The sequence below is a fragment of the Nicotiana tabacum genome, chromosome 23 (genome assembly GCF_000715075.1).
Source record: "Nicotiana tabacum cultivar K326 chromosome 23, ASM71507v2, whole genome shotgun sequence".
Lineage (NCBI taxonomy): Eukaryota > Viridiplantae > Streptophyta > Magnoliopsida > Solanales > Solanaceae > Nicotiana > Nicotiana tabacum.
Genome location: NC_134102.1, coordinates 104,011,704 through 104,033,227, shown reverse-complemented (window position 1 = coordinate 104,033,227; position 21,524 = coordinate 104,011,704). Strand labels below are relative to the sequence as shown.

General features: G+C 35.2%; 1 pseudogene; it reads left to right on the top strand.

Annotated features, from left to right (window-relative positions):
* Positions 1-7,043: 7,043 nt before the first annotated feature.
* LOC107762040 (uncharacterized) lies at positions 7,044-19,656 on the top strand (annotated as a pseudogene).
* The last annotated feature ends 1,868 nt before the right edge of the window (positions 19,657-21,524 follow it).

Here is a 21,524-nt window from a genome sequence, read left to right as displayed (position 1 = left end):
ATATTTTCGGGTAGAAGTACTTTTTGCCCAGGCTTATTTTACGTAGTTTAACCCCAGGTAGAACCTATTCGCTTGGGGGGATCCAGCTAATATTTCCGGGTAGAAGGAGTCTTCGCCCAGGCTTGTTTTACGTAGCTTAACCCAGGTAGAACCCATTAGCTTAGGGGGATCCAGCTCATATTTTCGGGTAAAATTACACTTCACCCAGGCTTTCTTTCGTAGCTTAACCCAGATAGAACCTTTTCGCTTAGGGGGATCCAACTCATATTTTTGGGTAGAAGTACTTTTCACCCAGACTTGTCTTACGTAGTTTAACCCAGGTAGAGCATATTCGCTTAGGGGGATGCAACTAATATTTTTGGGTAGAAGTACTCTTCGCCCAGGCTTATTTTACGTAGCTTAACCCAGGTAGAACCTATTCGCTTAGGGGGATCCAGATCATACTTCCGGGTAGAAGTACTTTTTGCCCAGGTTGTCTTTCGTAGTTTAACCCAGGTAGAACCTTTTTGCCTAGGGGGATTTAGCTAATATTTCAGGGTAGAAGTACTCTTCGCCCAAGCTTCTATTACGTAGCTTAAACTCAGGTTGAACCTATTCGCTTAGGGGGATCCAACTCATATTTTCGGGTAGAAGTACTTTTCGCCCAGGCTTTTTTTTCGTAGCTTAACCCACGTAGAACCTTTTCGCCTAGGGGATCCAGTTCATATCTCCGGGTAGAAGTACTCTTCACCCAAGTTTGTTTTTCGTAGTTTAACACCAGGCAGAACCTTTTTCGCCCAAGATGATTCAATATTTTTTCAGTAATACTTGGGTACCAACCCCTGGTTATATTTCCCTTTCAGTAATACAAGGTACCAACCCCTGGTTATATTTCCTTACCAGTATAGGGTATACCAATCCCTAATTGTGTTTTCCTACATAGGGTCACCATTCCCTATTTGATATTATTTTAGGCATGGGGTATACCACTCCCTAGTCTCCTTACTAGTGTAGGGTACACCAATCCCTACCTGTGTTTTTCCAACATATGGTACACCACTCTCTAGTTGAGTCGAGCTAAAATATAGGGTAAACCACTCCTTGATCTCCTTACAAGTATAGGGTACACCAATCCCTAGTTGTATTTTCCAACGTAGAGTACACCTATCCCTAGTTGATCTGATCTTAAATGCAGGGCACACCACTTCCTGGTATCTTTGTTAATAAGGGATACACCATTCCCTAACTACATTTTTTCCAACATATGATACACCAATCCTTAGTTAAGACACCATTTAGATAATCAGGGTACACCATTCCCAAAGAATCATGTTTTCTCAGGGTACACAAATCCCAACCTTTTATTGTTTTTAATAATGAAGTAGTATAGAGTTTTTGTTATAATAACTCACGAAATATTCCTAGTGAAAGTTGGGGCAGAAAAATCTTCGTTCGTTTATTTGTTTTGGTGTCTGATAAGGTTTTACCTCAAGGCACAGGGTTTGAGATGACCAAAAGAAGAATTATATATCCAGAATAAAGAAAAGAAAACAAAAAGAAGTGAATCCAAAATGCAGAAGAGGATGAAAAGATGTGGATTGCTCGAGACATGACTGGAGTCACGAGCATTGCATTTTTTGCTTTGATTAGAAGAAGTCGTAGAAGAATGAACTAGCGCCTGAAGCTAGCAAGCATCAAGTTTCAGATGAAAGTCTGCGTGAATAACCAGTCAAGACTCAAGATCAAGTTTTAGAAGACTTATAAATAGGAATCTTGTAACTCATAGTTGATAAGTTTGTTTAGTTTCTTTTGATTATTATGTAATAACAGGATCACAGACTGGAGCCTCGACGGAATCTCACTCGACTTTCCAACTCATCATTCCATCACTCTTCTTAAACTACACACGGCCTAATTCCCTTATAACCCGGGATATGTAGGCCGTCCAAACCAGGACTCGGTTGCACTCTTTTCTCTTATCTCTTCCCTTTTGAATAATGGTATGACAAAAAATGAGTCATATCGCTTATCTTCTCTTTGCCTAAAAACTCTTCATGTTTTCAAGAAAAAAAGGGCATGCTGTGAGTACCTAAGTTTTGACCATACTTGAATGTTTTATCACTCATCTCACCAATACCTCACTTCCCACTCCATCTTTTCCGCTCCCATTTTCCCAACGCGTATCCACACTCTACTTTCTCACTCATTCCCTACTCATGTCCTCCACTCCACTTTCTCACTTTACTTTCCCACTCTTTGTCTCCTACTCCATGCCCCCACTCTCCCCTAAATAAAACCTAGCCGCCGCCCCCAATTTCCCAGAAAAATGCTCTCAAGAAAATCCAATTCACAGATTTGACTCCTTCACTCCCGTTTTTGAGCGCACACACTCATTTTCTCAACTAAAAAATCTGGATAAAGAGGAATACATACCTCCACTCCCATTTCACTCACGAGAAGCAAAAAGTTTAAGAGCTGCTTGCAAAACTTTACAAAAACTCCTACAAAGAACAAAAAGAGGAAGAGAAATTTAGGAGGAATTAGGAGATGAACTGCTTGCCAAACTTTAAGAGCTGAGTTCCATTTTGAAGTTCTTGACCTTTATTCGATCGGGTTTTTTTCTAATTTTGTTGTTGTTACCAATAGATTTTGTGATGCTACAGTGAGAGGGAGGTGACCCATCTCATCTAGGGGAGGCATTGGGCGTTGCGTCTTCGTCTGCGATTTCACAACTTTCGTTGATGACGTTCATGAGGTTGGTTGGGAGGTCACTTATTATTCTCGTCATTTCTTCTCGGTTACCTGCCATGTTGGGATTTGTGCACACAAAGAAAAGAGATCTTATTCTTGCCTTTTTTTTTCTTTATGTTAGTGATCCGTGTTAGTTATAGATCTAGAAGAAACTAAAAGTTTAACTAAGAAATCCACATAGACGGCGTCAAATTGTTTGACCAAAAAATATAATTCTTGGTTCAAATAATTAAATTTATGTAATAACGCGCTAAACCTAGTTATCAATAATATTTCTAGATGTGATTTCCGAAAACGTGATTAGCGTCGAACAGATCTAGTAGAGATGTAACAACAATGTGCAATAACTATTCCAAATAGTATGAGCAATAATAGAGCATTTAATAACAATGAATGACAATAAATGACATTTAAGTAAATATGAGGAATGATTCACCCAATAAAAGATGAACTAGGTAGTTGATCCTCCTGACAATAATGAATGACAACCAGATCCTCGAATGTTTGAATTATTCTCGGATCTGATGGAAAGTAGGGAATAATTTCGACAAGAATCTTGATGAATAGGTGATGCTTGTATCTTAGTGAGAGAGAAAGAATATTTAGCCAAAAGTTTGTTCTTACAGATGAATCCCACGTGCCTCACATCTGATCCTTTTTTCTATTTATATGAGACATATTTGTAATAAACCCTTATAGTACAAGTGCATAGAATATTCACTAGAATATTCCTTTCAATATCTTATTTCGAAAACTAATTGTTACAGCTTCATCAGCGATGCTCGACCTCGACCATTATCAACATCTCGACCACGGCTCCCATCGACTCTTCGGCTATGAGTATTTCTGCTTCCTGACCCATCTCGACTAATGACGACTCGAGAATTCTTACTTTAGCGTAATCTTATCTTGAATATTATATGGCAGATATTGACCCATACAACATTACCCTCTTTAGTACATCTACTCGATATAAATCTAAATTAGTCGACTCGGTAAATTTTGAATATTGAGTGTCTAAAGTGAAAAAAAAATGTGGAATACTCTAAACGCAAAAGTCACGTTATAAATAACAAGGAAGATAATAACCATTTTGGAAACCTAATTCCTCTTAGTTTCTTTACCGCCAAATCAGCTTGGCATGTGACTAGTAAAATAATCTGGTAGACGAATTGAATAACATCATGAAGTGTCGCTTACTCTTTCTGTTTTTAATTAAAAAAAATACAATGCAGAATTCAAATGGGAGAAGCAATCGAAAAGATTTTCTAGTTTGAGTTCGTCCTAAAATTGACATTTTTCAATTACAAAATTTCATGCTTTTAATTTTTTTATAAGAATGTTTTGTGACATCCATTATTATACTGCTTATACTAAAATTTATCAAAAACGTTAATTTCTATACCTTTGGGCTCTCTATATTTTGATACAATAACTTTATGTAGATTTAGGGATTTGGTTCGGAACAAGTTATGCAGGCAGGGATTGTATTTGTATTATGAGTATGATCTTATTCTCTATATGTTCAGAAAGGGCAAAGTGAAAAATCAGACACAGAATTCAAGCTTTGCGACCTGAAAAAAACACTTACAGACACATAATTCAAGGGTCCTTTATCTTTATGTTTCCGAACAATAACGCAGAGAACCACAAATAGTGAGCCCCCAGTTCTAACAAAATTAAATTTAGAATTTCAAAAAAGGTGTAAATTTTATTTTGTATGAATCCCAATCATTCTCTTATCAAAGGTGGAGACTTAAAGTATTATTGAATTCAGATCTAAAACATGGTTACAAATTTATTTATTTTAAAGGGATGTCAATCATTTTCGTACCACAGTTAGAGACTAAATAAGGGCAACTCGCTGCATAAAGCATCCCGGTTCACGCATGGTTCGGGTAAGGTTCGTATTTCAGGGGATGTGATGTAGACAACTTACTCTAATGCAAGCATTAGTGGCTGATTTCACGGCTCCCTATAGGTCACACATAGACAATTTTACCGTTACTCATAGATTCCCAATGTACCAAAGTTAGAGACTACTTTGATAAATCCTTAACTATGATTAGAATATTCTCATCTAGACCTTTATGGGGTAAACAGTAGGGCTGCTTATCGGGCGGATTGAGCGGTTATTTACTCTTAACGGTTTGGCTTATCGGTTATCGGTTATCGGCTTTTAAATGTATTAATCCGCTAGCCACCTGATAAGATATCGGGCGAATTGGTATCGGTTTAGCTCTTATCGGGCGGTTTATCGGCCTAATTCAATTTATATTGCATGCATTAATTATTTGTTGACCATTGTGACTCAAACTAAAATTCCTATGCTCAGCAGACTACATTCCAGTCTATAGAATACAATAGATGAGTCCATTACATCCCAAAGCAAACTACATTACAGATGAGTCTAGAATATATCTTTCCTCCGCCCACAACTGCAAAGGAAAAGTCAATGCTCCCTCATTTAATTCTGAAATGATAAAATTCTTGTCTATATTCAAAGTGAGTCCAGAATACATACTTCAAAATGATTAATCCATAAGTGAGCAGACTACACAGAAATGTTTGTCCTGCAGCTAACGCCTAACAGTGCTTGAATTTCTTTAGCTTCAAAGTTCAAACAACAGCTTAATCCATAAGTGAGTAGATCCCTGTAAAAAATATGCATACACCAAATTTCAGCATTAGGCAACGAAGTAGAGACTGTGATAAATACTACTGTTAACTAGTATGCATACACCTAAAGCCCATTAACAATTTCGGAAAATAAAAATAAAAAACTAATCTCAATTAACTAATATTTAACAAGACTCCAATGGTCTCAACTTAATTGAAACGGGCAGCCATCCCTTTGGTTCGTTAACAAAATCATATATAAGTATAATGAGCAATTTATTAAGAAAAATAGTCACATAAATGGAGATGGAACATCAGAAACAAATTCATTCATGATTTCAGCCATTTTTATGGAGAAATAGTACAGATTCAGGAATGTGTACCTAAAATACTTGACAAATAGAGCTTGAAACAGCTGATAAAGGGCAGAAATGGAGATAAAGGAAGTTCAGCTACGATTTTGATAGCAAACAGCATAAGAACAGCAATGTCGACCTCAACTTCAATCCAAAAACAAATGAGAAACCCATAAATTCTCCAAGTAACACAACAGAAATCAGAAAACCTTTTTAATCTTTTTTTTTCGTTTTTCTTCTTCAGATCCGGATGTGGAAAAATGGGAATTCAGGGATTTTGTTTTAACTTTTTTCATAGGTGAAATGTATGTGCATGATAGCGAATTCTCGGCTTCCTTTTGCGTGAAAGGGAATGGGTGAGTGAGGAAGGAGACCAGGCGGGTAGGGTTTTCAAAGGGGGACCCGTGTGTCTTTTTCTTAGGGTTTGGGAAAATAGGCGTTTTAAAGAAAGGGGAGATCCGGTTGGGCCAGGTGGGTCATGAAAATTGGGCTTCTAAAGGGATGGGCTTGAAACAATTGCAAAATTAGTCACTTTGGATTCAAATTTTAATTAAAACCAATTTGTGTGGCTAAACTATTATATATATTTTTGGCGTTAGATAGAGTACTGGAAGTCGACGAGATAGAGTGTTGGTGGCTACTGGTTGAAATTTAGGCGTTAGGTTTTCTAAATGTCTAATAATAAATTAGTAATAGAGAATAGAGATAGAGTACCGGAAGAAGAAGGGTTTTTGTATAATGTCACGGCCCACGATAAGAAGGGATTTTTATTATATATATATATTCTTAACGGGTTAACAGATTATCCGTTAAGAAAATTGAATAATCCGCCCCCAAACCGATAAGCCGTTAATAAAAAAATTTCAATCCGTTCTCCGTCTGTTAAACCGTTAACCCGATACCAATAAGCCATTAAGTTTCGGTTTCGGTTCGGTTTTGAACACCCCGGTAAACAGAGCAAGTGTCATTCATCCAAATAGGTTGGGTACTAAGAAAATAGAGAAAAATTGTAATTTTTTTAAGGAGCCAATCCAATAATTTGTACTACATCCTAATGAGAACATATCAATTTAGAATTTGCAATAAAGATATATCCTCATACCTTCGACGAAGAAATGAGGTCATTCTCAAATTCAATTCTCAGATAATCCCTTCCTTAATAGTTTCTGCCTATAAGGTCTCCTTAACTTTTCTCTCTCAATTATTTTTAGTAGAGAAGACTTTTTCAAAGTCGTCCTCTCTTTATTTGTTTTTCCCCTCTTATTCGAAAAATCATAGCAAGTAGATAATATTTTATTGTTATATCTCGAACATTGACTGAGCTCCAAACGAATCTCTAACTATCTAAACCTCTACCATTAGGTAATCACATTTTTAGTAAGTTTCTAGGCGATAAACTCAAAGATTGGTAGAAAGAAAGAGGAAAAGATGGAAATTGATCAGAAGAGACTCTATGAAGCTGCAGCTGAAGGAGATGTAACAACTTTACAAGAATTACTTCAAAAAGATGGTTTGATTCTTGATAGAGTACTTACATTGACTTGCTTCAATGAAACTCCTTTACACGTAGCTACAATGCGCGGCCACGTTGAGTTTGTGAAATTAATTCTTACTCAAAATCCCCATCTTGCTGCTGAACTGGATTTCCTAAGATCATCAGCTCTTCACATTGCTTCTGTTAAAGGGTATATAGAAATTGTAAAGGAGTTGGTGATAGTGAATCCTGAAATGTGCCTTGCTCGCGATCGCAATGGTAGAAATCCTCTACATCTTGCAGCAATCAAAGGCCGAGTAGAAGTGATTAAAGAACTGATACGAATCAGACCAAGTGCAGTTCTAGCAACCACAAATGATGGGGAAAATGTTTTGCATTTATGTGTGAAGAATAATCAGTTGGAGGTTCTGAAGATGCTGATGGAAATGATGTCAAATCATGAGTTCTTGAATGCAAGAGATGGAGATGGATATACAATTCTACATTTGGCTGTTACTGATAAGCAAATTGAGGTAAGTTCATGTCCTTTTGCAGTAGAAATTTACTAATATACCTAGCATTCTTTCTTTCACTAAAGAAGAAAACTGATAGTAGCAAATGGGTCGGTTGAGTCAAATTTACCTGTCATGATCCAACTCGCCCAAAGTTTACTTTTGGTTAAATCAGTCAATATGGCTCAAAAACATAGTCATAAGCCCACCAGTCTTTTAAGTTTAAATAATTTTGAATCTCTAAATTTGATTTCGTATGTTTTAAATTACATGTTGACCCATAAGGTTACTGTTATAAAATAAAGACAGTAAAGTAAAGACAAGTATAGAGAGAAACTGATATATTATTCAAACTCCAAACTTATGTACATAATGAACTGAATTCTCATCTATTTATAAAAGAAAGGAAGCTGCTGTGTAAGCTGCTACTGCAAGCTGCTGCTGCAAGCTGCTTGTAAGCTGCTGTGTAAGCTGCTTGTAAGCTGCTACTCTAAGTTGTTGTACCAAATATAGATAATCTTCTATCATGGGTAATATTTATCCATAACGGAGTACCGAAAGGATAAGATTCTTCAGAAGGCTTATTTTCAATAGAGTACTAAATAGATAAACATATTTACGGCGGAGTCTCATATCGATAAACTTCTTCAGGAAGCCTATTTACAACGGAGTACTAAATGAACATCCATAATATAATATATTCATAACACTCCCCCTTGGATGTTCATTAAAAGATAATGTGCCTCGTTAAAATCTTACTAGGAAAAACCCCGTGGGAAAAAATCCTAGTGAAGGAAAAAGAGTACACATATTTAGTAATACGCATTGCTAGCTGCCTTATTAAAAACCTTATAAGGAAAACCATGTGGAAAAAAACCTTAATAAGGAAAAAAGAGTACATCATGTATTCTACTCCCCCTGATGAAAACTTTGTTTCAAATATTTAAGTCTCCGCATTCCAATCTTGTATACCATCTTCTCAAAAGTTAAAGTTGGTAAAGATTTGGTGAATAAATATGCCGGATTGTCACTTGAACGGATTTGTTGCACATCAATGTCATCATTTTTTTTAAGATCGTGTGTGTAGAATAATTTTGGTGAAATGTGTTTCATTCTATCTCCTTTTATAAATCCTCCCTTCAATTGGGCTATGCATGCAGCATTGTCTTCGTATAAAATTGTGGGTCTTTTCTCACATTCCAAACCACATTTTTCTCGAATAAAATGAATTATTGATCTCAACCATACGCATTCTCTACTTGCTTCATGAATAGCTATTATTTCAGCATGATTTGAAGAAGTAGCAACAATACATTGCTTTGTGGAGCGCCATGATATGATAGTACCTCCACATGTAAACACGTACCCGCTTTGAGATCTAGCTTTATGGGGATCAGATAAATAACCTGCATCTGCATAACCAACAAGATCTGCACTATCTTTGTTAGCATAAAATAAACCCATATCAAGAGTTCCCTTTAAATATCGCAATATATGCTTAATCCCGTTCCAATGTCTCTGTGTAGGAGAAGAACTATATCTTGTAAGTAAATTAACAGAAAATGTTATGTCAAGCCTTGTAGCATTAGCAAGATACATTAGTGCACCAATTGCACTAAGATAGGGTACTTTGGGACCAAGGAGTTCCTCATCCTCTTCTGGAGGTCGGAACAAATCTTTATTCACTTCAAGTGATCGAACAACCATTGATGTACTCAATGGATGCGTTTTGTCCATGTAAATGCGTTTTAATACTCTTTCTGTATAGGCAAATTGATGGATAAATATTCCGTCTGCTAAATGTTCAATTTACAGACCAAGACAAAGTTTTGTCTTTCCAAGATCTTTCATCTCAAATTCTTTCTTAAGATATTCAGTTGCCTTTTGGAGCTCTTCTGGAGTTCCAACAAGATTTATGTCATCAACATAAACAGCAAGTATAACAAATTCTGAAGCCATTTTCTTTATAAAAATACATGGACAAATAACATCATTTATGTAACCCTCTTTCAACAAATATTCACTGAGGCGATTATACCACATGCGCTCAGATTATTTTAAACCGTACAAAGATCTTTGTAATCTGATTGAGTATATTTCCCGAGATTTTGAATATGCTTCATGCATTTTAAATCCTTCAAGGATTTTCATGTAAATCTCATTATCAAGTGACCCGTACAGATAAGCTGTAACCACATCCATTAGATGTATCTCAAGCCTTTCACGTAAGGCTAAACTGATGAGATATCGAAATGTTATGGCATCCATAACGGGTGAATATGTTTCTTCATAATCGACTCCAAGTCGTTGTGAGAATCCTTGTGCAACAAGGCGAGCCTTGTATCTTTCAACTTCATTTTTATCATTCCTTTTTTGCACAAAAATCTATTTATGACCAACTGGCTTTATACCAGCAGGTGTTTGGACTACTGGTCCAAAGACCTCTCTTTTAGCAAGTGACTTCAATTCCGATTGAATTGACTCTTGCCATTTTGGCCAATCAGATCTTTGTCGACATTCTTTGACAGATCGGGGTTCAAAATCCTCACTATCTTGTATAATATTAAGTGCAACATTATATGCAAAAATATTATCCACCACTATTTCAGATCGATTTAAATTTATCCCATCACCAGTAGAACTTATTAAAAGTTTCTTACTTACTTGAGTCTCGGGTTCATTGATTTCTTCAGGAATCTCAGAACTAATCAGATCTTGGGTCTCTTCAGGAGATCCCTTCATAATATTATTTTGATCATTTGTCGATTTTCTTTTTCTAGGATTTCGATCCTTAGGACCCAAAGGTCTACCACGCTTCAGGCGTGCTTTAGGTTCATTAGCTCTCATGCTAGTAGATGGTCCTGTTGGGACATCAATTCGGATAGGCACATTCTCTGCAGGGATATGCGACTTAGTTATCCTTTTCAAATCAGTAAATGCGTCTGGCATTTCATTTGCTATATTCTGTAAATGGATGATCTTTTAGACCTCCTGATTACATATAGGGGTACGTGGATCAAAGTGAGATAATGATGAAACTTTTCACACAATTTCTCTTTTGATTTTCTTTTTCTCTCCCCCTAATTGTGGGAAATTTATTTTATCAAATCGACAATCTGCAAATCGAGCAGTAAATAAATCTCCCGTCAATGGTTCAAGATAGCGAATAATAGAGGGTGATTCAAATCCAATGTATATTCCTAACCTTCTTTGGGGGCCCATCTTACTGCGCTGTGGTGGTGCTACTGGCACATATACAGCACATCCAAAAATTCGTAGATGGGCAATATTTGGTTCATGACCAAAAACTAATTGTGACGGATAATATTTATTATAATGTATTGGTATGAGACGGATAAGTGATGCTGCATGCAAGATAGCATGACCCCAAACAGTAGTGGGCAATTTTGTTTTCATAAGTAGTGGTCTTGCTATCAATTGCAGTCGTTTAATTAATGACTCTGCAAGGCCATTTTGAGTATGAACATAAGCTACAGGATGTTCAACTTTTATCCCAACTGATAGACAGTAATCATCAAAAGCTTGAGATGAGAATTCTCCAGCATTATCAAGGCGAATAGCCTTTATAGGATAATCTGGGAATTGTGCCCTTAATCGAATTATTTGGGCTAATAACTTTGCAAACGCCAGGTTGCGAGATGATAGTAGGCACACATGAGACCATCTTGAAGATGCATCTATTAGGACCATAAAATATCTAAACAGCCCACTTGGTGGGTGAATAGGTTCACATATATCCCCATGTATACGTTCTAAAAAGGCAGGGGACACAATGCCAACCTTCATTGGTGATGGTCTAGTGATCATTTTGCCTTGATAACAAGCATCACAAGAAAATTCATTATTTGTAAGAATCTTCATGTTCTTTAATGGATGCCCACTCGAATTTTCAGTAATTCGTCTCATCATTATTGATTCAGGATGGCCCAAACGGCCATGCCAAAGCACAAAAGTATTTGAATCAATAAACTTCTGGTTTACGATAGAGTATGCTTCAATTGTACTAATCTTTGAATAATATAAGCCAGAAGATAAAGTTGGTAACTTTTCTATAATGCATTTCTGGGAATGGACAAGAACTAGTAGGTCGGCTTTCATGGTTTTTCATTAATAACTCATTATGTTGCTCGGCTATAAGAAGATGTGAGATAAGTTCAGAATACTTTTTGAATCCCATCTCTCAATATTGCTGTCACAGGAGCATATTCGAGGCATGAAAAGTGGTGAAAGTTTTCTCCAACATATCATGATCAATAATATTATCACCACATAGTTTCAATTGGGAAATAATTCTGAACATAACAGAATTATACTCACTGATAGATTTAAAATCTTGTAGCCTTAAATGAGTCCAATCATATCGTGCCTGTGGAAGAACGACCATCTTCAGGTGGTCATATCTATCTTTCAAATTATTCCACAGTATGACTGGATCTTTAACAGTAAGATATTCCATTTTCAGGCTCTCATCAAGGTGATGGCGTAGGAATATCATTGCTTTAGCACGGTCTTGGTTTGATGCCCGATTTTTATCTTTGATGGTGTCTGCCAGACCCATCGCATCAAGATGAATTTCGTCATCAAGCACCCAAGACATGTAGCTTTTGCCCGATATATCCAGGGCTACAAATTCAAGTTTAGAAAGATTTGACATTATTTAGAAAAAGAAAGTTCGTACCTCTGATAATTTCAAGGTATTTTCGTGAGATGGCAGAGTCTCGTGCTGATAACGTGTTATAAAATAAAGACAGTAAAGTAAAAACAAGTATAGAGAGAAACTGATATATTATTCAAACTCCAAACTTATGTACATAATGAACTGAATTTTCCTCTATTTATAGAAGAAATGAAGTTGTTGTGTAAGCTGTTGTGCTACTGCAAGCTGCTGTGTAAGCTGCTTGTAAGCTGCTACTCTAAGTTATTGTGCCAGATATAGATAATCTTCAATCATGGGTAATATTTATCCATAACGGAGTACCGAAAGGATAAGCTTTTTCAGGAGGATTATTTCCAATAGAGTACTAAATAGATAAACATATTTACGGCGAAGTCTCATATGTATAAACTTGTTCAGGAAGCTTATTTACAACAGAGTAATAAATGAGCATCCATAATATAATATCTTCATAACAGTTACATTATTTTGACCTGTTTCCATTTTTGACCCAATAGATTGATTAGTCATTACAGGTCCAACTTGTTGTTAAGTCGACAAAAGGGTTATAACTCAACCCCTCTAAACTTGGACGGGTTACTAAATAATAAGTTGATTTTGCTAAAGAAAAGACTATTAAGTTCTTCCTCATTATTGACCCGTTTAACATTAGACAACTTGATGGCTATCATAGGAAAAACATTAGCTTGATACATTAGTATGGAGTTAATATTTCATGTTAACAATTGCAGACAGTTAAATATCTGTTGAGGAACAATAAAATTGAGGTGAATCTAAAGGATGACAATGGGAACACAGCTCTAGACATTTTGGCACAAAGTCGAAGAGACATGAATGATCTGCAAATTGGTGAGAGTCTCCGGAAATCTGGAGGATTAAGAGCCAAGGATATTTCATCATCCAACACCCAAAATTTTGCAAAATTTCCTAAGAATGAATCTTCAACTCCTCTTTCAATAAGTCACGACACCCACAAGCACGACTTGTCAGGCGATTGGCTTTCCAAGAAACGCGATGCAATAATGGTGGTAGCATCACTTATTGCAACAATGGCATTTCAAGCCGGGATGAACCCTCCTGGAGGTGTCTGGCAAGACAATGAGGAAGTTAATTCTCAAGGAAATTCCCTTCATATGTCACACAAAGCAGGGGAAGCAGTAATGGCATACAGTCATCCAAAATCGTATCGATATTCGTGCTAATACCATAGCCTTTGTTGCATCTCTTAGCACAATATTGCTGTTGATAAGTGGATTGCCGTTCAGGAAAAAGCTTTACATGTGGGCTTTGATGGTTATAATGTGGTTGACAGTTACCTCAGTAGCACTCACTTATGGCATATCGATTTACATTGTCACGCCTAAGAAGGACAGAGAACAGCTTGGTCAGGTTATTGAAATTTCTGTTACAGTGTGGTGTTCTGTAATGGCATTGCTTTTGCTGGGAAACACAATTCGGTTGGTCTATAAATGGTTGAGAAAGAAGCAACAGTCAAGAAAATCTGCAAATTCGTTTCATGTCAATGTTTGTTAAATTGCATTCAAAATCTGCTTGACTTGTCACTAACTTTTCTTGAATGTCTTGTAACTCTTGATTCAAGGAACTTTAACTAGCCTATGTATTTGCAAAGACCAAAGCTTGACAAACGATCAGTGTATGCTCAACATCATGCAGTGAAATATATACTATCCCAAATTCTACTCCGAGATTATAATTCTAATCCCAATAACACAAATACCTCTTAGGGTCTGGCAAGATTATAAATTTAAAAAGTTGCGACAATTTGAAAGCTTTTTATAATTTAGGTCAACCACACACTTTCTCGTGCTTAGTTACAACGTACAAGCACGAAACAGGGCAACGTTGACAAATCTCATACCAACATAATTGAGTCGAGTATGATATAAAAATTTAGTATCAAAACCACTCCTACAGCCACACGACCCCCCCCCCCCCCCATTCTTTTGTCTGAAATTGATAAGACGTTATGAGTTGTGAAGGTGATATATATACCTGGGTGAAAGCCTTGACTCCATGTCTCTCTAGTTTAACCTCCAGAGTGGGATCATCAGCAAACTGTAGTAAAACATCCACCATGTCTTTGGCAACGTAATTCTCCTCAGCGTTTCTCCTAGCGTTATGCTGGTCGAGAACATGCTCCAAAAACCTGTCAAACTTGTTACTTAATACCTTCATCCTCTTAACATAACCTTGCAAGTCCATGAAGTCAATCCAGGGGATATAATCTCCAATATTAACTAAGGTTTCTACGAGTAAATTTAATGGTAATCATTCAACTTTGTGTTCATTACTCAAAAGTCATTTTTCTTTCTTTTGTTACACAAAAATCATTTTACTATGCTCTAGTTATCACAATAGTCACTTTGACTAGATTTACAAACCTTTCACCTGAAAAGTCTACTATGCCTTTGACATTACAAATCATCCCATTTATATACTATCTTCTATATTATATGCTATATAATATACTTTTACCCAGGTATTTTACTTATAATTAAAATAATTTTATATTATTTTATTTATTATTTTTATAATATATTTGTACATTTAATTTTTTTCTTAACATTAAATTTCAAGATGTATAAGTAGCATTATTAAATTTGTCGGTAACATTACCGTGAACAAATCTCAGGTCCACGTTCTTAACCATGCTTAATAAAATATTTTTAATATTGAGGGTAAAATCAAAGCTCACTGATTTATCAGCCAAACCATACCCATTAATCCAATAAATAAAATACTTACATTTAACACAATGACACATCGGATTAATACTTTCAAATAAATAATATTAACAGATAAAGCTTTAAAAACGTAATATTAAACACAAATATCTTTGAAACTTTTTCTAAAATTCTTATTAACTATTAAAAACTATCATTTGTTAAACAAATTTATTTTTATTATTTCAAATAAATATTAAAAAATAAATATTTTTATTTTTTCATATTTACAATATGTTCATGTTTGAATATGATTAGATAAATTGAGTGCCATGAAAAAATTAAATATATGAATATATTATTAAAATAATAAATAAAATAATATGAAGTTATTTTAATTATAAATAAAATACATATGTAAAAATAAATTATATAGTATATAATATAGAAGGTATTACATAAATGAGAGGATTTTTAATGTAAAGGTCTTAATAGACTTTTCAAGTAGGAGTATTATAAAAATCTAGCAATGTGACTTTTGTGATAAATAGAGCTAAGTAAAATGATTTTTGTGTAACAAAAGAAAGAAAAATGACTTTTGAGTGATGAACACAAAGTTGAATGATTTTTACGTAACAAAAAAAATGACTTTTGCATAATGAACACAAAGCTGAATAACCACCCATGAAAATTACACGGTTTCTACTCGTAACGATGCTCTCCTTAAGATTCTTATACTTTGATGTTTTTCAATTGGCGTAATGCATTTCATTCAAGTTTTTCAATTAGTTCAAAGATAAATTGAAAAGTAAATAAAGTAAAAAGTCATCAAAATAGAAAAAGAAAGACAAGCTTAAAAGAGTAGGGAAATAGATTTCCTGTTTACTTTATAGTTTATAGCATTTCAGTTTTTATCTTCTTTTTTCAATTTTGCTTTCTCTATTATTATTATTATTATTTATATAAAGAATAGTATTTAATTCAAAGAAGTTGAGTAGCAGGAAAGAATTAATTACATTTTAAAAATAAAATAAAATAATACTATTATGTGAAGTTTAAAAAGTAAAATTAACAACAAAAAAAGAAAGTTATAATATAGTTTTAATAGCAAAGTATAAAAAAACAGAAAGTTGTGTAATATGTGAAACCACGGGATAAGTATGTGTTATAAACCAAAAGTTTAGGGTGAGGTATGTGTTTTTCTTTCTAATAAAAAATTCACTGAGCACAACCATCTTTTTCTCGTCAAATGGCTCTAACACCGCACATTCATGCATAACTGCAACTAACACAGACAGAGTCTAATATAATAACATCGTGTTGAATATTCAAAGTCCATTAAGAATTTTTATTTAGAATCACTAATTAGTAGTAGTAGTAGTAGTATCACTTTCCACCTTCTTTAACTTTTGAAAATTGTACTAAATTACAACAACTAGTTGATAGTAGTTACAATCTCTCTCTCCCCCGCCTTTTGTTTTTCTTTAGTTGTTACTCCTTCCCAATTTAAGTGACACTCCTTATTAGGGGTTAATTTCACTGATACTCATCCAACTTATCATTTATTTCACAACCGTCACTTAACTATTTTTCATCACTTAAAAGTCACTCAACTTTACATTTGTAACTTAAAAGTCACTCTAGTTCAAAACCTACAAAATATCTAATAAAAAATATGACATGACATTAAATTTAATTAAAAAATCTAACAATAATGCCACATAAGCTTAAATAGACCAAATCTAAGTTAGATCCATTTATTCTTCAACCCGATTTGACCCATAACTCAAATGAGTTTTAATATTTTGACAATTAGAAGGAAAATAAGAGAATAATTATTGTGTTAAAAATATCTTACTTAATTTGTTACGTAATAGCCTTAATACCACCACCTATAATTTCATTAAAAATATGAACAGAACTAGCATAGAACCAGTTTTTATATCCTTCAAATCATTTTATAATTTTTCATGAAGTTAAAATACTACCATATCAATCTCACATAACAATTAAATATATCACTAACAGACAAGAACAACAATCTCATAAGAACCTATTTTCACAAATTACTATTCCATTAAAGTCAAAATAACGATCAGTGAAATTAACCCTCATTATTAGTTAATCCCACAAAGAATGTTACCTTTTCTTATTTAAAAATAATTTATCATTATAATTTTTACTTTACTCTTAATGAAATTTAATTTGTAGCCACACAAGTATCTATTTGTTTTAAATCATAAATTTTAAAAACAATTCTTAATTTCGTGATGAGTCAAGTACTGCGAGATAAAATGATAAGGAGGGAGTATTAGTCAAGAGTTCACACTTCAAATTCAATTTGACAATTGACTTGCGAATAATTTATCATCTATGTTTGCTCTTGGATCCTAAAAAATATCGCCACACATTCGATAGCATTTTTGAAGTGTTCTAGCTACAAGAAAAGTTTGGTGAGGGTCTTCTCAATTAACCAGTTCACTTGGTTGAGGAAGAATAGTCATTTTCTCCACGTAGCTTCCAAGAAGAGGGGTAATTTTGAAGGTCTTTTTGTTTATAAGAAGATAAGACTAGTTCAAAGCATTTATAATATCCTTTTAAAGCAAGACTAAAATTTAGTAGAAGACTTTTCCAAGTATGACTAAATCCAATAAGTACAAAAGATCAGTCATATAAATCAACCAGTTCTTTTACTAAAAGAATCTCATTGAAAGAGAGAAAAACAGATAAGAGCAAGATGGAAATTGAGAAGAAACTCTATGAAGCTGCAGTTGAAGGAGATGTAAGAACTTTACAAGAATTACTTCAGCAAGATGCTTTAATTCTTGATAGACTTACCTTAACTTGCTTCAATGAAACTCCTTTGCACATAGCAACAATGCGTGGGCATATTGAGTTTGTGAAGTTAATTCTGGCTCAAAATCCTCAGCTTGCAGCTGAATTGGATTCGCGAAAATCATCAGCTCTTCACATAGCTTCAGCTAAAGGACACCTACAAATTATCAAGATGTTGTTAGTAGTGAATCCTGATATATGCTTAGCTCGTGATCGCGATGGTAGAAATCCTCTCCATCTAGCAGCCATCAAAGGTCGAGTTGAAGTCATCAAAGAACTAATACAAATCAGGCCTCGTACAGTTCTAGGAACGACGATCAATGGAGAAAATGTTTTGCATTTGTGTGTGAAGCATAATCAGCTAGAGGTTCTCAAGGTGCTGATGGAGATTGGATCATGGGACCATGAATTCTTGAATGCAAAGGATAGTGATGGCTTCACCACTCTACATTTGGCTGTTGCTGATAAGCAAATTGAGGTATGATATTGCTTCCTTAGAAAAGAAATTTACTTCATTTTTTCTTATAATCGCGGTGTTCGGGCCAAGTTGCGCACCTCTCGACTAATTCCACGGAATACCTGCTACCTCCAACTAGCAATAGGTACCAGGTAGTTCTGTCCACCGAGGTTTGAAATGGAAAAAAATCACCTTGTGTTTTTTATTTCCGCTAGGATTTGAATTTGATACCTTTGGTTCTCAACCTACTTCGTTGACCACTAGGTCTGGGAAATTAACTTCATTTTCTTATAGTTATTAAACCACCTACCATTCTTGCAGACTATCAAATACTTGCTAAAGACCAATCAAATAGATGTGAATGCAATGGATGCAAATGGGAATACAACATTAGATATTTTAGCACAAAGTAGGAGGGACATGATTGATCTACAAATTGGAGACAGTCTTAGAGAAGCCGGAGGCTTAAGAGCAAAGGATATCAAAAATGATAGTAGCAAAATTCCGAATAAATCAGCTGCAAATCCGCATTCACTACCAGCTTCAACAACACCAGCATATTTAGGCGGAAATCAGGCCCAAAGCCACCCATCCAAAGGCGATTGGCTATCCAAGAAACGCGAAACAATAATGGTGGTGGCGTCACTTATTGCAACAATGGCATTCCAAGCTGGAATGAACCCTCCAGGAGGTGTTTGGCAAGAAAATGAAAAATTGGATAATCGGGGAATACCTTCACACAGAGCAGGGGAAGCAGTAATGGCTTATAATCATCCCAAATCGTATCGATATTTCCTTCGTGCTAACACCATTGCCTTTGTCTCCTCTCTCAGCACAATATTGCTGCTGATTAGTGGATTACCGTTCAAGCGCAGGCTTTTCATGTGGGGTTTGATGGTTATCATGTGGTTAACAGTTACTACTACAGCACTCACTTATGGCATATCAATTTACATCGTCACGCCTAATAAGGACAGTGAACCACTTGGTCAGGTTATTGAAATTGGAGTTACAGTATGGTGTGGTTTAATGGCACTGCTTCTACTTGGAAACACGATACGTTTGTTGCGTGTATGGCAGAAAAAGAGGCATAAAATAAGATCATCAGCAGCACGAAAATCTGCAAATTCAGTTTATGTCAACGTTTGATCTGCTATGTTGATAAATAGGGCTCAACCATTAAGAAAAATATCCATGTTTGTTCTTACAATCTCATTTCATTGTCAAATGTTAAGAGTCTAAAAGCATAGACAAGTCCAAACAGAATAAATTGGTATCCTTTCTCGGTTTTCACCATAATATCTTTTGAATTGGGAAAAAGAAAAAAGTTAATCAAACAGAAACTTCTTGCTGTGAAGTATAGAAGAAAAGTATTATCGGAAACCTTCTGATAGCCCAAAATCGTTAACTAAAATAGGAAGATTCAACTAAAGAAGAGGAATAGGAAGATTTAACTAAAGAAGAGGAAGCTTTGAAAAGAGAAGGAAAGTTTTGGAGAGGAGAATTTTGTTTAGGAATGATTTTGGTTTGGTTACAAATGAACAAGACACCCCCTATTTATACTTGTCTATGGATGATTCTAGATAATGTACAAGGAAGATTCTAGCTAACCTTATCTTCTAACAACACTCTAGAATATCGAGATATTTCTCCAAGATAAATATCCAAGTACTACACTCATCATTCTAGAGAAAACTATATTTTTCAAAAAAATAACTTTACTTTTTTTTTCACACTCCCCCTTAAACTGATTTTTTAGAAACCATTCCAAGCTTGTCAGTGAATAACTCGAACGAAGCTTTAGCAAGGGATTTGGTAAAGATATCGGGAATATTTTCCTGACTTCGTACTTCCAAAGTATTGATAGTTCCATCAAGAACCTTTTTCCCAAATAAAGTGATGTTCCGCCTCAATGTGTTTAGTTCTTGCATGGAATATTGAATTTATTTGCCAGCTTGATGGCACTTTGATTATCTCCAAAGATTACAGTTGGCTTTGATATCGGTAGATGCAAGTATTCAGCAAGTCTTTGTAGCCATACACATTCTTGCGCAGTAAGACCGGCTGCTTTATACTCCGCCTCCGTGGTTGACAATGAAAATGAGTCTTGCTTCTTGCTACACCAAGAAACACTTGTTCCACCATAGAGAAAAATATAGCCCCATGTAGATCTTCGATCATCCAAATCACCACCAAAATCAGCATCTGTATAACCGGCTAACACCAAATCATTCTTCATGTGGAAGAACAAACCCATATCTGATGTTGAGTTGATACACTTTAGAATCCTCTATGCAGCTTTTAAGTGAGGCTTTCTTGGCCTCTGCCTAAATATGCTGACATATCCCACCGAGAAGGCAATGTCTGGCCTTGTAATAATCAAATACACGAGACTTCCAACAAGAGCCCGAAAAGGCTTGGGATCGGCAAGAAGTGAGCCTTCGTCCCGCCTTAACCTTGTACTTATCTTAAGATGAGTAGAACATGTTTTGCTTCAATCCAAACCTGTCAACAAGTTTATTGGAGTATCCTTCTTGAGTGACAAAAATCCCTTTGTTCATGTTTGTCACCTCTAAGCCAAGAAAATGATGTAGCTCTCCCAACTTATTGATGTCAAATCTTATGGAAAGTTCATCTTGAAGCCTAGCAACTTCATCTTCATTGTTTTCTTTTATTATCATATCATCCACGTACAAAAGAACAACCATGTGCAAGTCTCCTTGTTTTTTAACAGATAAGCTAGGATCTGAATGTGATGCATCATAGCCATAAAAATGTAGATACTCAGCAATTTCTCCATACCATGCTCGTGTAGCTTGTTTTAGGTCATAAAGGGCCTTCTTAAGTTTGCATACATACAGAATGTAAGTTAGAAACATACCCGAGTGGTTGCTCCATATAAATATCTTTGTCAAGCTCTCCATATAAGAAAGCATTCTTCACGTCAAGTTGCCATAACTTTCAATTATGCGAGGCTGTCAAAACTAGCACAACTCGGACAGAGATCATCTTAGCCACCGGACTGAAGGTTTCTTCATAATCTTCGTCGTACTTTTGAGAAAATCCTCGAGCAACCAGCCTTGCTTTATATCTATTTATGATGCCATCATCTCTTCTTTTGATTTTGTAAATTAATTTATAAGAAATGAGTTGTACATCCT